The 18,236-nt window shown below is 41.3% G+C and overlaps 1 protein-coding gene across 7 annotated transcripts in view; it reads right to left on the minus strand.

The window, feature by feature from the left end:
- The window catches only part of LOC129718726 (uncharacterized), a 463,725-nt gene that overhangs the window by 26,452 nt on the left and 419,037 nt on the right, over nt 1–18,236 (minus strand). The window contains exon 6 of one of the 7 annotated variants that reach the window (XR_008727021.1): nt 14,930–15,248. The exons of the other annotated variants lie outside the window; for them this stretch is intronic. The gene's annotated coding sequence lies outside the window, so the exon portion shown is untranslated. Of the gene's footprint in view, nt 1–14,929; nt 15,249–18,236 lie in introns of those variants that run through there. 7 annotated transcript variants of the gene reach the window in all.

Below are 18,236 nucleotides of genomic sequence, written 5' to 3' on the forward strand. Positions count from 1 at the left end.
TCCAGTGGTCTCGGCGTTGCAGGCGGTTGAATAAGATGATCAAGTCGATTTTCCCGGCGGATCGCTACGTGGCAGTGGTGATGGACGACGAGACCAATCTCATCCTGGATAGCAACGATAAGCAGGGCACTTCGTATTTTACCTCCCCCATCAAGGAAGTGAGCACCAAAGTAGCTCTTCTTTCGCTCCGGGCTGGCCGTGAACGGGGAAATTCATAGTACGAAGTGCCTGCCAGAAGTTGCGTCGTTCATCAAGAAATGCCATAAGGGCAAAGACACGGTGGCCAGATTTGGCGTCGGCCCACTACTCGAAGCGATCGTTGGAAGAGATGGAGCGGCTGAATATCGATGTGGTACCGAAGTCGGCGAATCCGCCCAACGTCGCTCAGCTGCGTCCCATCGAGAATTTCTGGGCAAACTTGAAGCGCAAGATCTATTCCAACAATTTTGTCGCGAAAACGGAGGAGGAATTAAAAAAAAACGAAGAAAGAGCTTAAAAACATGCCTACACGCATGTTTTCGTCCGCCATGGCGAATGTTCTGGTTAACTGCCGAAAGGCCGCTCGCAAGGGTGTAGAATTTTTTTGCAAATAAGAGAATATTTATAATTACCATTAATGGGAAATGTATCCAACTCAATTATCTGTTTTGGTTTTTTCTTTCATCACCATCTGGAAAAAGTCCATTTTATTACCGCACACGTTATCAAAATAATACTAAAAGGTATACAGCCCTAGGGTTGTATGAAATGATAATGTGGGACTAAACACTGTAATTAGAGGGACTTTTTGTTACAAAGGTTACAAAATCCGTCGACAGAATCAATTCGTTTGTTCAGTGACTAACGTATTTTTATTCTCAGCCTCCCATTATTTTTTTAAAGAAATATATTAAACAGCACTCGACAGAATATCGTTTACGCTTTGTCCACTAACTCGTAGTCGGCCGCGAGAAATAAAAAAGTGCCTCCCTCCTTTCCCTTTCTAATTTAATTTTAATTGAAATTGTATCTGGCTCAGTTAAACAAATAATGTATCGAGCCGTGTCAAGAAAAATTACGTCATCGACCTCCGCTGCAAAAGTTCCCCGGTAAATACGTATCATGTTTCATCACAACGAACAGCTGTAGGCGAATGTAGCTCATGCCGTCAGCTTCAAGGGCCTAATTTTCTTATGTATTGACGGTGCAAGCGGAGAGTCAGCTGAAAATGCACCGAGGCGATACTCTGAAGAATTTGTAATTAATTGTCAGAACTTAAACAAAATGCGTAGTTCCAGCAAAATTGATAAAAACTGTGACAGTGAAGAAATAACTGTTTACTGCCAAAACTTCAATAGAACGAAAAGCGCACTAAAAATAAACGAAATACATAAACAGGTAGTCGCTTGTAATTTTTCCATTATATTAGGAACTGAAACGAGTTGGGATGCTAGTGATAAAAATGAACAAGTGTTTGGAGACCGGTTCAACGTATTTAGAGATGATCGAGACAAGTCGTTGTCTAACAAAAAGTCTGTCACAGCGAGGAAAGTGTATGGGTTAGCTCGACCTTGGAACTTTTCACCTATTTTCATCATTAAGCAGTGAAGCAGCAATGTTAAACTTTATATCAAACAATTGACCACCGACATATAAATGACTAAGATGCATTGAGTCGTTCGCTTACTATAATCGTTTGAAATCTGACGCAGCATTTGCCAGTTTGATTTTCAATTGTACAAAGTGTACTCTATTATAGAAAACAAAGACGTAATACTACGTCAATAAACAAAATACGCTTACATGCTCTTATGGAATCGCCCAGCAATAGAAAAAAGGCTATCTTTGCTAAATTTATCCTGAATTTTGTTAAACAAACCATTTCTCACAGCGCTCCCATATTCATCTCAGAACTTAAATCACTGCTAAATTATTCATCTCGCGGCACCCCCATATTCATCACTCTGTTAATCACTTTAGTGAATAAATGTAGCCGAATACCGTCGTGGTAAATTACCTAAGTATCCGCTGTAGCTGTTTACGCACGCTGTCGATTTATGTCGGAGTAATTAAACATTTTTCAGTATGATTTTTTCGTATTACCAGAAACTGATTCGGCATCTTTTGATTATCTTCAACGCAGTAATAACTAATGATGCTGATTATCACATTGATGCTTCATTCTCTCTATATTCTGTTTGCAGCCGCTTCATAAGTACCGCATGGGAGAGGTTCTCTTCTCGTGTGCAAGAGTATGCCTCCTACGAATGAGTGCTAGAATATTTTCATTTTCCGTTCTTTCTACATTCTATCATTCTTCGCTGAGTACTGGTTTTGGCAAACCGAATAATTGCAACTAACTCGTTTTTTAATGAGGGGGATTTGTTAGTAGCTTAAGTATATATGATAAATATTAGTAAATAATGAGTTTGTGTTGCTAATGGTGACTTCTCAACACTGTTAGAGAAATTGTAATTTTGATTGTTAAGATTTTTTTGCTCTCGCAATTAGTACTTATCATTCATAGGGATTTAAACCTACTTGTCAAAAAGGGGAAAAATCATACAACGGCGTCATCGAGGGACTCTTTCCACGACACGAGCCAAATCCTTGGCCTCCGGTTGCTGAGTCTCACGTCCGACGTTCCAGTATCTCAGACACAGACCAGGGATGGTCGGCCAACCTGCCGGGCATCCAATCCGTGAGAGACGGCAGCCGTGCAGAGGTTGTGGAGGAGGTAAGGGTTACGAATGAGGAACTCATCGTGATCGCCAACTCCCTAAAGGTGAGCAAGGCACCGGGACCGGATGGAATCCCAAACTTGGCCATCAGGACGGCCATGAAAGTGGCCCCCGATCTATTTCGAGCAGTCATGCAGAAGTGCCTGGATGACTGCCTCTTTCCGGACAGGTGGAAGCGACAGAGATTGGTGCTGTTGCCGAAGGCTGGGAAACCGCCAGGGGACCCATCGGCATACAGACCTATCTGTCTGCTGGACACTACGGGCAAGGTGCTTGAGAGGATTATCCTCAACAGACTGGTGAAGTACACAGAGGGTGTAAACGGTCTGGCAAGTAACCAGTTCGGCTTCCGGAAAGGTAGATCCACGCTGGATGCTATTCTCTCTGTCACCAAGACGGCAGAGGTAGCACTCCAGCGTAAGAGTTGGGGCATTCGCTATTGCGCAATCGTCACGCTTGACGTGAAGAATGCATTCAATAGCGCCAGTTGGGACTCCATAGCGCTCGCGCTTAGGAGCATCCACGTACCGGTGTCGTTGTACAAGATTTTGGAAAATTATTTCCAGAATCGGGTACTAGTTTACAACACGGAGGAGGGTCAGAAGTGCGTCCCAATCACCGCAGGGGTACCGCAAGGTTCCATCCTGGGCCCGGTGTTGTGGAATGTCATGTATGACGGGGTGTTGAAACTAAAGTTCCCTGTAGGGGTTGTGATCGTCGGTTCTTGGGGGTTATGGTTGACGATAAGCTCACATTTAAGAGTCACGTCGACTATGCCTGTAAGAGGGCTTCAACGGCCGCTGCAGGACTATCTCGAATGATGTCCAATAGCTCAGCGGTATATGGCAGCAAGCGTAAACTTCTTGCCAGCGTGGTTTCGTCCATACTTAGGTATGGTGGGCCAGCGTGGTCCAAAGCGTTAGGTACCAACAGTCATCGTCGAAAACTGGAAAGTACCTACAGGCTCATGTGCCTGAGGGTTGTGAGCGCGTACCGTACAGTGTCATACGACGCAATCTGCGTCCTGTCCGGCATGATGCCTATCAGCATAGCCATTAAGGAGGACGTAGAATGCTTCGATCAACGTGACACAAGGGGTATACGAGGCACCAGAAGGTCATTCTCGATGATCAGATGGCAGCAGGAATGGTCCAATTCCGCAAAGGGTAGATGGACGCATCGACTTATTCCGGACGTATCCGGATGGGTCGGGAGGCGCCATGGAGAAGTTAACTTCCACTTGACACAGATTCTGTCAGGTCATGGTTGCTTCAGGCAGTATCTACACAGATTCGGGCATGCGGGGTCCCCCATGTGTCCCGAGTGCGCGGATGCGGAAGAGACTGCTGAGCATGTCTTCTTCGTGTGCCCTCGTTTTGTGCATGCGCGGAGCGACATGATGGTAGTGAGCGGGCCAGACACCACTCCGGACAACCTAGTTCGGAGGATGTGTAAAGACCCAAACATTTGGAGGGCGGTTTGTACAGCCGCCTCTCAAATAGTTTTAGAATTGCAAAACAGGCGACAGGTTGACCACCGACACGCCAGTGTTAGCTAACGGCCAGTCTCCAGGTTAGTTAGCTAAGTTAGCAAAGAGATCTATAGAACCAAGAGGGTGCACAGAGCACAAAAGCCGCTCCCCGAAGCAATACCTAGCGGTGGTCCCGGGGAGTATTATGGGCTGGAGACTGGAGGGGTTTTAGTGGGTCCGGTCACTGATTCAAACCAACCCCACACTCCCTGAGGTTGGTCACCTCAGGGGTTTGGATGCAAATTTCCCCTCCACCTGAAACAAAAAAAAAAATATATATATACACACATATGTATATATATATATATATATATATATATATATATATATATATATATATATATATATATATATATATATATATATATATATATATATATATATATATATATATATATATATATATATATATATATATATATATATATATATATATATATATATATATATATATATATATATATATATATATATATATATATATATATATATATATATATGTGTGTGTCCCAAAAAAAAATCGATGCTGAAAAAGTCAAGGTGCTCAGTCCTAAATTGAAAGATAATGTTATATATAGCATTTTTGTAGAACACATCCACTTTCTAAAAAATTGTTTTCAGGTTGCCCAAAAGTGATTTATGAAAAAATGACTTTTTCAAGCTACGTTACCACTATTTTACATTTATTTCAAATCTGTTCAATTCCTACATTTTTTTATTTTGTGGGGTTGTTTTTGAATATTTTTCATGGTTCACTTCTGCATTGCATTCAGTTTTTATACTCACAGAGCCCATTAAACATCACAGAAAAAATATTTTTTCTAATGATTTTTAGATAAAACCCTTCAAAACACAAATAAAAAAAAACTTTTGATCAAGAACTGAAATTTTCTTTGCAAAACGAGATTTACAACGAAAATTTACATGAAAAAAGATACTAGATATCTTATCGGGGGGCTGAGATATTGGCATTTTAACAAAAATTTTAAATAACTGATTTATTTTGAGAGATAAAAAATAACAATGTTCAGAAAACAAATGTTTTTTTGGATGACTGATAACTTTGTAGAAGGTTGACAAATACGGCAAAATCTGTGAAAAAAGTTAGAACGAAAATTGTGATTTTTAGTGCCTTCTAATAGAAAACTCAATGTTGCTCGTAATATATAAGAGATAGAAACATGATGTCTTCGGTAAAGTTTCTTGTTTTAAAATAACCTAAAACTTTGTCCAAGACACTTTGCGTCTATCTTATTCTGATTGAAAAGTAAATTTTTTATCTCACTCATTGGTGGATTGATCTACATTAAAAGATGTATTTTTGAAATCCTGAAACTTCTTCGAACATACCTTATGGTTAAAATCAACATTTTAATCACTATTTAGGAAATTATACGCACAAACGGCAAAATAAAACACTGTGCAATGAAGATATAGAGCTTTTGACAAAATACATAGTTTTCCATCACATGTAAAAACGTCGATATCTCAGCCCCCCGATGAGATATCAAGGATCTTTTTTCATGTAAACTTTCGTTTTGAGTTCCGCTTTGCAGTAAAAATTTCAGTTCTTGATCAAAATAATTTTTTATATGTGTTTTGAAGGGTTTTATCTAAAAATTATGAGGAAAATTCACTTTTTTGTGATGTTCAGTGGGCTCTGTGATTTAAAAAATTGAATGCGATGCTGAACCAAACCATGCAAAATATTCAAAAACAACCCTACAAAAATAAAAAAAATATATGGAAAAATTTAGGAATCGAACAAATTTGAAAAAAGTGCAGAAAAGTCGTTTTGTAGCTTGAAAAAGTCATTTTTTCATAAATCACGTTTGGGCAACCTGAAAAGGATTTTTCAGAGAGTCGAAATGTTCTACAAAAATGCTATAAATAACATTATCTTTCAATTTAGCGCTGAGTACCTTGACTTTTTGAACATCCTTTTTTTTTGGGACAATATATATATATATATATATATATATACGTGCGTGCTTCGAAAGACTGTGCGCTAGTGCCAACACTAACCCGTGGGGTAACGCCTATAGGATGGTGATGGCCAAGACTAAGGGTGCGATGGCGCCCGCAGAAAAATCACCAGCGATGCTTGAGCGGATCATAGAGGGACTCTTTCCACGCCACGAGCCAAATCCTTGGCCTCCGGCTGGCGAGTCACTTCACCGACGTTCCAGTATCTCAAACTCAGACCAGAGGTGGTCGGCCAACCTGCCGAACACCCAATATATGAGTGACGGCGTTAGCCGTGCCGAGGCAGAGGAGGCGGAAACGGTTACGAATGAGGAACTCATCGCGATCGCCAACTCCCTGAAGGTGAGCAAGGCACCGGGATTGGATGGGATTCCGAATCTGGCTGTGAAGAAGGCCATCAAAGAGGCCCCCAGACTATTTCGGGAAGTCATGCAGAAGTGCCTGGATGACTGTACATTCCCAGACAGATGGAAGCGACAGAAGCTGGTCTTATTGCCGAAGACAGGGAAACCACCTGGTGACCCGTCGGCATACAGACCGATATGTCTGCTCGATACGGCGGGTAAGGTGCTCGAGAAGGTTATTCTCAATAGACTGGTTAGGTACACCGAATGTGCAAACGGTCTGTCGAGTAACCAGTTCGGCTTCCGAAAAGGCAAGTCTACGGTGGATGCTATTCTGTCCGTCACCAAAACAGCAGAGGTAGCACTCCAGCGTAAAAGATGGGGCATTCGCTATTGCGCAATCGTCACGTTGGACGTGAAAAATGCGTTCAATAGTGTTAGCTGGGATTCCATAGCCCACTCGCTTCGGAAACTAGACATTCCGGTGTCTTTGTACAGGATTCTGGAAAATTATTTCCAGAATCGTGTGCTAGTTTACAGCACAGACGAGGGTCAAAAATGTGTCCCAATTACCGCAGGGGTTCCACAAGGTTCCATCCTGGGCCCGGTACTGTGGAATATCATGTACGATGAAGTGCTGAAACAAAAGCTCCCCCAAGGGGTTGTGATCGTTGGATTTGCGGACGACATCACACTTGAGGTCTACGGCGAGTCGATCGAGGAGGTTGAGTTGACGGCTTCGCACTCTATAAGCGTCGTCGAGGACTGGATGCGCTCCAAAAAACTGGAGCTGGCGCATCATAAGACGGAGATTTCAGTTGTCAATAACCGCAAGTCGAAGCAACAGGCGTTGATCAGTGTCGGGAATTGCACCATCGCCTCTAAGCGCTCCCTGAAGCTGCTGGGGGTGATGATCGATGACAAGCTCGCCTTCGGGAGCCATGTCGAATATGCCTGCAAGAAGGCTTCAATGGCTATTGCAGCATTATCTCGCATGATGTCCAATAGCTCAGCAGTGTACGGCAGCAAGCGGAAACTTCTAGCTAGCGTGACTTCGTCCATACTGAGATATGGCGGGCCAGTGTGGTCCAAAGCACTAGGTACTAGTAAACATCGGAGTAAGTTGGAAAGTACCTACAGGCTCATGTGCCTGAGGGTTGCGAGCGCGTATCGAACTGTGTCATACGACGCAATCTGCGTCCTGTCCGGCATGTTGCCTATCAGCATAGCCATTAAGGAGGACGTAGAATGCTTCGATCAACGTGACACAAGGGGCATACGAGGTACCAGAAGATCATTCTCGATGATCAGATGGCAGCAGGAGTGGTCCAATTCCGCGAAGGGTAGATGGACGCATCGACTTATTCCGGATGTATCCGGATGGGTCGGGAGGCGCCATGGAGAAGTGAACTTCCATCTGACACAGATTCTGTCAGGCCATGGTTGCTTTAGGCAGTATCTACACAGATTCGGGCATGCGGGGTCCCCCATGTGTCCCGAGTGCGCGGATGCGGAAGAGACTGCTGAGCATGTCTTCTTCGTGTGCCCTCGTTTTGTGCATGCGCGGAGCGACATGATGGTAGTGAGCGGACCAGACACCACTCCGGACAACCTAGTTCGGAGGATGTGTAAAGATCCAAACATTTGGAGGGCGGTTTGTACAGCCGCCTCTCAAATAGTTTTAGAATTGCAAAACAGGCGACAGGTTGACCACCGACACGCCAGTGTTAGCTAACGGCCAGTCTCCAGGTTAGTTAGCTAAGTTAGCAAAAAGACCTAAAGAACCAAGAGGGTGCACAGAGCACAAAAGCCGCTCCCCGAAGCAATACCTAGCGGTGGTCCCGGGGAGTATTATGGGCTGGAGACTGAAGGGGTTTTAGTGGGTCCGGTCACTGATTCAAACCAACCCCACACTCCCTGAGGTTGGTCACCTCAGGGGTTTGGATGCAAATTTCCCCTTCACCTGAAAAAAAAAAAAAAAAAAAAAAAAAAAAATATATATATATATATATGTATATATATATATATATATATATATATATATATATATATATATATATATATATATATATATATATATATATATATATATATATATATATATATATATTATATATATATATATATATATATATATATATATATATATATATATGACTATAAAGTGAGCTAATCGTTGCAATTGAGGATTGCAACGATTTTTGTCGGAATTTGTTGATAATTTCGCTTGACATATTTTCTAATGTTTCTACATTAGTGAGCCTATGTAGCTCGTTCGTGCTAAACCAGGGAGGACGCTTCAAAATCATTTTCAAAAGTTTATTCTGAATCCTTTGAAGTGTCTTCTTCCTGGTTGCACAACAACTTGTCCAGATGGGAACTGCATATAACATTGCTGGCCTAAAAATTTGTTTGTAAATTAACAGTTTATTCTTGAGACAAAGTTTAGAATTCCTGTTGATAAGAGGATATAAACATTTGATATACTTATTGCACTTTGACTGGATATTTTCAATGTGCTCCTTGAAAGTAAGATTCTTATTATAAATTAACCTTAAGTATTTAACTTGATCAGACCAATTTAAGACCACACCGTTCATCTTAATAACGTGGTTATGGGTGGGTTTGAGAAATGAAACTCTTGGCTTATGAGGAAAAATAATTAACTGTGAAGCATTAGGGCATTAGGGGAAATCTTCAATTTTTGTAAGTATGAAGAAAATATATCTAAACTTTTTTGTAGCCGACTGCATACAACACGAAGGCTACATCCTTTTGCGGAAATGCTTGTATCGTCACAAAACAGAGATTTCTCAGAAACTGGTGGTAAATCAGGGAGATCAGAAGTAAAAATGTTATATAAGATTGGGCCCAAGATACTCCCCTGAGGCACACCAGCTCTAACAGGCAATCTATTAGATTTACAATTTAGATAGTTAACCTGGAGAGTGCGGTCAGTTAAATAACTTTGTATCATTTTTGTGAGGTAAAGCGGAAAACTGAAATTTGACATTTTAGCTATTAAACCTTTATGCCAAACACTGTCGAATGCCTTTTCTATATCTAGAAGAGTAGCTCCAGTCGAATAGCCTTCAGATTTATTAGTTCGAATCATATTTGTTACTCTAAGTAACTGATGAGTAGTGGAATGCCCATGGCGAAAACCAAACAGCTCATTTGCAAAAATTGAGTTCTCATTAATATGTGTTATCATTCTATTAAGAATTATTCTTTCAAAAAGTTTGCTAATAGAGGAAAGTAAACTAATTGGTCGATAACTTGATGCCTCAGCTGGATTCTTTTCGGGTTTTAAAATTGGAGTGATTTTGACATTTTTCCATTTCGTAATAAAATGTGCTAGTGCAAAGCATCTGTCAAAAATTTTTACCAAAAAATTTAAAGAGTTTTCGGGAAGTATTTTGATGAGGATATAAAAAATCCCATCATCTCCTGGTGCTTTCATGTTTTTGATTTTTTTAGAACAGTTCGCACCTCATTCAAGTTTGTTTCCAATACCTCTTCGGAAAGAAATTCTTGGGTGGTGATCTGATCATACTTCTGGTTTACTTCATTTTCAATAGGACTTACTACGTTCAAATTGGAGTTATGAACACTCTCAAACTGCTGAGCAAGTTTTTGAGATTTTTGTTCATTCGTTAGAAAAATGCAATCACCATCTTTAAGGATTGAAATGGGCTTCGAAGGTTTCTTAAGAACCTTCGAAAGCTTCCAGAAAGGTTTAGAATAAGGTTTTAGTTGTTCAACTTCTCTCATGAAATTCTCATTTCGCAAGAGAGTGAATCTATGTTTAATTTCCTTTTGTAATTCTTGAAAAATAATTTTCAAAGCAGGATCACGAGATCTTTGGTATTGACGTCTCCGTATGTTCTTCAAACGTATAAGAAGTTGAAGTTCACTGTCAATAATTGGTGCATTAAATTTCACTCGAGCCTTAGGAACTGATAAATTCCGGGCATTGAGTATTAAACTGCTAAAATTATCTAATGCTCTGTCAATGTCAGCACTATTTTGTAAAATAATATCATCATTCAAATTTTCTTCGATCGTAGAACGATATCTATCCCAATTAGTCTTGTGATAATTTACCACAGATCTAGTGGGATTTAAAATAGTTTCATGGGAAATAGAAAATGTTATGGGAAGATGATCAAAATCAAAGTCAGCATGAGTTAATAAATCACTGCATGAATGACTTTGATTTGTTACGACCAAATCAATTGTAGATGGATTCCTAATAGAAGATAACATGTAGGACCATTTGGAAATAAAACTGAATCAAATCCAGCCGAGCAATCATTAAACAATATTTTTCCATTGGAATTGCTTTGAGCATTATTCCAAGATCGACGTTTCGCATTAAAATCACCGATGATTAAAAATTTAGATTTATTTCTTGTGAGTTTTTGCAAATCTCCCTCGAAATAATATTTTCGCTCACCAGTGCATTGAAAAGGCAAATACACTGCGGCTATAAATAAATACCAATACTTGTTTCAATTTCAATTCCCAAACTCTCGATAACTTTGGTTTCCAGATGGGATAAAACACGATGGATAACCATTGCAACTCCACCACCGGCAACATCAATTCTATCAAACCTATGAACTATATAAATTGGGTTCTTTTTCAGTTTAATATTTGGCTTAAAAAGCGTTTCAGTCACAAATGCACATCGTGGACTGTTAAAAAATTGAAAAATTCATCATCTTTCGCTTTTAGAGAGCGAGCATTCCAATTTATAAAATTTACAGCATTATTTAAAATCATTGCTGAATTTCAATTTCATAACAACATTAGTTGTAAATTTCATACCTACTTGAACAGCCGAGTTACAGTTCAACAAAGCGGACATTAACTGCAGCATGGATTTTTGTAGGTAATCAATCTTTTCGGGAGTTGGAATACCTAAATCAATACTGGCTGGCTTTTCAACACCAAACACGAATGGTTTGTTACTGTTTGAATTTGAAATATTACCTGAAAGGACACTGGCATATGAACAGCCTGGTGTTGCCTGAACAGGATTACTTGTCTGAAATTTGTTATCTGAATTTAAATTATTACCTACAGGCACACCTGCTAATGAAAGTGCTGGTGATGCCTGAACAGTATTGAAAGTCTTTTGATTACCCACATTGACAACAGGTTGATTAGAATTCCTACGTTGTCTGGAAGCAATAATTTTTGACCTTACAGGACAATTAAAGAAATTAGATTTGTGATTTCCCCCACAATTCACACATTTGAAACTATTAGTGGTCTCTTTCACGGGGCAGATATCTTTCGTGTGACTAGTGTCACCACAAATCATACATTTTGCTGCCATATGGCAGTTTCGAGTTCCATGACCATAGGTTTGACAATTCCGACATTGCGCAAGATTATGGATTCCTCCATGTCTCTTGAATTTTTCCATTTTATTCGCACGTTAAATAAAACACGTGCTTTTTCCAAACATTTCAAATTATGTACTTTGGTACGATCAAAATGTAGTAAGTAATTTTCCTGGTGTATTCCAGTTTGCTTAATTTTGGCATTTGCCTTTCGTTTCATCAAAATTACTTGGTTGGGGGCAAAACCAAGTGATTCTGACAAACAATCTTTAATTTCATCAATAGATTGATCATTTGAAAGACCTTTCAAAACAGCCTTAAACGGTCTCTCGTTTTTGGCATCAAAAGAATAAAATTTATACATCTTTTCGGTCAAATACTGTAAAAGATGTTTATGGCCATCAAAAGATTCGGCCAAAATACGAATTTCGCCTTGGCGGCCAATTTGGAAATTAACTTTTATATCCGACAGAAATGATAAAAGTTCTGATCGAAATGCCTTAAAATTTGCTACAAATACCACAATAGGTGGAACTTTAACCTTGCTCATAACGGCTTTATGCTCAGTATGAGAAGTTTGAACTTCTTGATCCCCAACGGAAGAAAGAATATCATACCTGATAGTCAAAATTTCAGTGTCACTTGGAGGAGATGCTCACGTTTCCTTGAAGCCGCATCAAAGCGAGCTTTTTATTTCTTCCAGGCATAACTGGAAAACTTCACGTCTGCGACGAGTGTTCTACAAGCGGAAAGGTAAGCTTCAAATAATTATCGTATGCGTGTTGGGTGATTCGTTGGGAAACTAGGTTTTCACATTGGCGATCCTGCCAGAATGCTATTAATGGCAAACGAAGAACAAATTATCAATTTTATTAACAGCCCATCAATCACCCACCACGCATGCGAAATTAAAGATGAAAAGGGAAGTGTAGAATTTGCGAAAAACAAAATGGCCAATACTTGATTGTGTGTGTGATTCACACGTTTGACTATGGCTGCAAAATAGACTCTTCGGAAATGAACTGGACTCGATTTTAGGATTTGGCACTATGTGATATTTTTTTTAAATTTTTTATTTTTAAATGTTATTGATTACCGAGTGCGAATCGTCGGTAGCAATTTGGAATTACCGCAAGTGATTGTTCTGAGAACGGAATGGAACTACCGAATTTGTTAGGATAGGTGGTCGATCGAGACGTCCTCGGTCACTTGGCTACATAGAGGATCGTGGTGACCGCGTTTGTTCAGTTCGATGGCGGCCTGGGAGTACCTTGGTTTGGCAGCGGATCGGGATGACCGCATTGATTTGGTTTGGCAGCGGATCGAGACGACCGCGTTTCTTTGACTTGGTGGCGGATCGAGACGACCGCATCGATTTGGTTTGGCAGCGGATCGGGACGACCACAGTAATTCTGGTTGGCAGCGGATCGAGACGACCGCGTTTCTTTGATTTGGTAGCGGATCGAGACGACCGCATTGATTTTGATTTGGAGGCGGATCGAGACGACCGCATTGATTTGGTTTGGCAGCGGATCGGGACGACCGCAGTGATTCTGGTTGGCAGCGGATCGAGACGACCGCGTTTCTTTGATTTGGAAGCGGATTGAGACGACCGCATTGATTTGGTTCGACAGCGGATCGTGACGACCGCGTTTATTTGGTTTTGTAGCCGCTCAAAACGACCGCGCTCGTTCCTTGGTAGCGGGTCCAAACGACCGCATTGAATTGGTGGGAACCAAAATTTTAATTTGTTTCATAACATCACGATATTGTACTTACAAATTGAATTGGCTAACCAGTTCATAGTAGAAGAGTAATCCATACCTACTAAACATTCCAGGTTCTCCAGATATAACAGTTCTTCAGGTATAACAGTATACGTTAGTAACCGCAAGATGTCGATTAGTGGTAAATACGTGCGTGCTCCAGTATCAGACAGCGAATCGGAAAAGTCAGATGAATACACCCATCACTATTCGAGTAATGAATTAGTTGATCATGAAAGCCTAGGAGCTGCTGATGTCAACGAACATGACTCAAAGTCTTCGCAGTCAGGAGATTCCACCGATGAAGAGAAATCAGATGACATAGGACGCATGACAGGGACGAAGGATGAAAACCGAACTTTCCATGATCGTATGGAACAAATGGAAAATAAATTGGAGCAATTAGTTAACGCATTGAATCAACCCCGTAATAGATGTGAAACTACACGTGACAATGAAGACCATAGTTGGAATACCGTTGGTGGCATGGATAGTTCAGCAACGAGCACAGGTATCGTACGTTGGGAAACCATCCAACCTTTTCCTAATGACGTTCCGGCAAATCGAATGTGGGAGCAGTGGAAACGGTTTATAGATCGATTCGAGATTGCCACGTCTCTCTCTGACATCACTGTTCCTGCAAAGCGTTCTCAAACATTATTCCTGTCCATGGGGGAGAAGTTGCAAGGCATAATAAGAGCTGCTAGACTTCGCCCTAGCCTCTGTGAGCCATCTTGCTATACAACGTTTGTGAGAAACATCGAAGAATACCTGCGTTCGATGGTGGATGTTACAGCCAAACACGAGATGTTCTCCAATCTTAAGCAAGGAGCTGATGAACCAACGATGGTTTTTCACGCACGATTGATGAAGAAGGTTTCCCTCTGTGGATATAGCAGTGTTGACGAAAATCGGTTCATTCGAACGCAGTTATTGAAAGGAATGTGTAATACGGATTTAGCCAAAACGGCAAGAACGCTTGGATACGAAACCACATTCATCGTTCAGTGTGCGACACGCGAGGAAGCATTTGCAACGGAAGCGCCACACGCAGAATCATCTCAGGCATTTGTGGTGTCCCAAGATCGTCAACAATCTTTCGCAAACCGCGCACCTTGGAAACGGCGATTTGGGCCTTATGGCAACGATGGACCGAAGCCGAAACAGCAGCGAAATGGAAACAGCAGCGAAAAGGAAAGTAGGTACCGCGGACTTGGACGTCGCTCTCGATGCTCAAAATGTAACCGCATTTTCCACAAATTTGGGTCCTGCCCAGCGATTAACAGTTCTTGTAATGCATGTGGTGAACGAGGTCATTTCACTGCGGTGTGCCGCAGGAAAAATGCAAATAGCATCCAACCAAAACCAAGTACTCAGGGCAAGCGAGATGTTCAGGATCCAAATACGTCTGACAGAGTGGACGATGACGCAGACAAAAAGGTAAACAACGAGTAGTTTCTGCGTATGCTCGCTTATAACCGCGCTTGTTTTATAACCGTCCTTTCCTCCTTCCAAATCGTCCTTCTTCACTGAATACAAACTTAATCCTGAAAAGAAAAATAAAAAAAATAAAATTCAAAATCACCTTACCACTTCTGTTGTCTTGTTTCAGCATATAAACAGAATTTCCCTTGGTGAAGCACTGATCGATTGTCGATTAGGAGGATCCTGCCAAGTTCGTTTGCTAATTGACTCTGGGGCAGACGTTAATATAATTGGCGGCGATGACTGGCATTGCTTGCAACGCGATTTTCACTCTGGCATGACAAAATTAGAGCTGTTCGAACCAAAGAGTATCGACCTGCTATCGTATGCCTCTGATAAACCCATTAATGTAAGTTGAGGTTTCAGAGCAGAAATCCAGGTTGTCGGATGCAACAAACCGTCTCTTGTTGCGGAGTTCTTGGTGGTTTGTGATGGTCGTCGGTCGCTCCTCGGTCGTTCAACAGCTAGCGATTTGAAGTTGTTGAAATTGGGTGTGGATGTTAATAGTTGTGAAACTTCCAATTCCGATAAATTTCCAAAAATACCAGGCGTGCTTATCATTTTTTTCGATCAGTCAGTGCCTACTCAAAAAATGCGTACTATAATGTGCCAGCCGCGTATTGAGACAGTGCAAGGACGAGGCTCGAAGATATGGAAAATAAAGGAATAATAGAACGCATAACAACAGCTCCAAATTGGATAAGCGGTATGTCTGCAGTTGCGAAGGGTAAGGGTGATTTTCGCCTAGTCGTCAACATGCGTGCACCCAACCGAGCAATCAAGCGCGAATACTATCGCTTGCCGACGCTAGACGAAATGAAAATGAAGCTTCATGGTGCAAAGTTTTTCTCTAAGCTTGATGTGACAAACGCGTATTACCATTTAGAGCTACACGAAGACTCGAGAGACCTGACTACATTCCTAACCGAAAGCGGTATGTTTAGGTTCACTCGCCTAATGTTTGGCGTAAATTGTGCGTCAGAAATTTTTCAGCGCGAAATGTCGAGAATCCTTGGAGGGGTGAAAAACGTTATTGTCTATATAGATGATATACTCATTTTTGCAGAAAGCTTGGAAGTGCTGCGTAAAACCACCGCTGAGGTGTTGAAGATTTTGAGAGCTAATAACTTAACTCTGAATGCGAGAAAATGCGAGTTCGAAAAAGAACGGCTCAAATTTCTCGGTCATGAGCTCGATAAAAATGGATTCAATATCGATGAAGCCAAAATAAGAGACATTCGCAAATTCAGACAACCCTCCACTGTTTCAGAGCTCAGAAGTTTTCTGGGTTTGGCTTCCTTTGTGAGTCCTCATATCAAAGGATTTGCGGAAATTGCCAACCCATTATGGGCAATTGTCGGTTCTGGTGGTTGGGTATGGGGCATCGAGCAAGTAGAAGCCTTTGAAAAATTAAAAGAGAACATCGCAAAATGCACCATTACGCAAGGTTTTTTTTTTCAGAAAACGACAACACGATTTTGTATACAGACGCTTCTCCACACGCCTTAGGTGCCGTTTTGGTTCAGGATGATAACAAAACCCCCCGCGTGTAATTAGCTTTGCTTCTAAATCGTTGACTTCGACTGAAAGGAGATATCCTCAGCACCAACGCGAAGCCTTGGGCGCAGTTTGGGCAGTGGAACACTTTGCATATTTTTTACTTGGGAGGCCTTTCACGCTGCGGACTGATGCGCAAGGATTTACATTCATACTCAATAGATCACGCGAAGACTCCAAGCGCGCTTTGAGCCGCGCTGATGTTTGGGCACTCAGACTGAGTCCATATAATTTCAACGTAGAATATGTACGAGGACGGGAATATATCGCAGATCCATCGTCTAGATTATACAATGGCAACGATGGTCCGTTCGAAGAAAATGCCAGCCCATGGGAAATTGTCTCACTGGAAGCAAATCACATAAATTTTCTCACTGAAGACGAAATTCGAAAAGAAACGAATTCAGATCAATAACTGTTGGATGTAACGGAAGCTGTTGAATCGGGAATATGGCCGGGGACCCTTAAATCCTTTGAAGCTGCTCGTTTAAATTTAGACGTTCGAGAAGGTCTCCTGTCAAAGACTGGTTGCGTGGTGATTCCGGAAAGTCTGCGCGAGAAAACGCTTGCCATTGCACATAGAGGTCATCCATCAACTGCAAAAATGAAAAACATTTTGAGAGAGCGCGTGTGGTGGCCAGGAATGAACAAAGACGCGGAATCCTGGGTGGAATCATGCATCATTTGTGCGACGAACGGAAAGCCGTAGAAACCTACTCCGATGGAGCGTGTTTTCGCTCCCAAAACAGTTTGGGACACAACTGCCGTAGACTTTAACGGACCGTATCAGAAATTCGGGGGTGTCTCTATTTTAGGTATAGTCGATTATCGTTCGAGGTACATAATAACTAAACCCGTTAAGTCCACCAGCTTTGAGAGCACTAAGAGAGTTTTGGAGACAGTATTCGAAAAAGAGGGGTTTTCCAGGTACAATTAAATCGGATAACGGACCACCCTTCAATAGCGAGGAGTATAAAACTTATTGCACCGAGCGCGGCATCAACGTTGTCTTTTCGACACCACTATTTCCTCAGCAGAATGGACTTGCAGAAAGCTGTATGAAATTGATTAATAAAGCTATGATAGCAGCAGCTACTAGTGGCTCTAATTATATTGAAGAGCTTAATGCAGCACATTATGCGACGCGACGCGAGACCAGACAAACAACACTTATTGTTCTTACAACATAAAAAACGCATTAAAAATTACCTTTAGTCGACCGGTTTCAGGCTGCTACCGCCCATCTTCGGGACAATGTCCAGAGTCTGGACATAGTCCCAAAGATGGGCGGTAGCAGCCCGAAACCGGTCGACTAAAGGTAATTTTTAATGCGTTTTTTATGTTGTAAGAACAATAAGTGTTGTTTGTCTGGTCTCGCGTCGCGTCGCATAATGTGATCGTCGGTTCTTACGTTGCACAAAACATCGAAAATACAGCTTAATGCAGCAGTTAATTCATATAATGCAGCAGCACATTCCGTGACAAAAACTTCT

The sequence above is a fragment of the Wyeomyia smithii genome, chromosome 1, assembly GCF_029784165.1.
Source record: "Wyeomyia smithii strain HCP4-BCI-WySm-NY-G18 chromosome 1, ASM2978416v1, whole genome shotgun sequence".
Classification (NCBI taxonomy): domain Eukaryota; kingdom Metazoa; phylum Arthropoda; class Insecta; order Diptera; family Culicidae; genus Wyeomyia; species Wyeomyia smithii.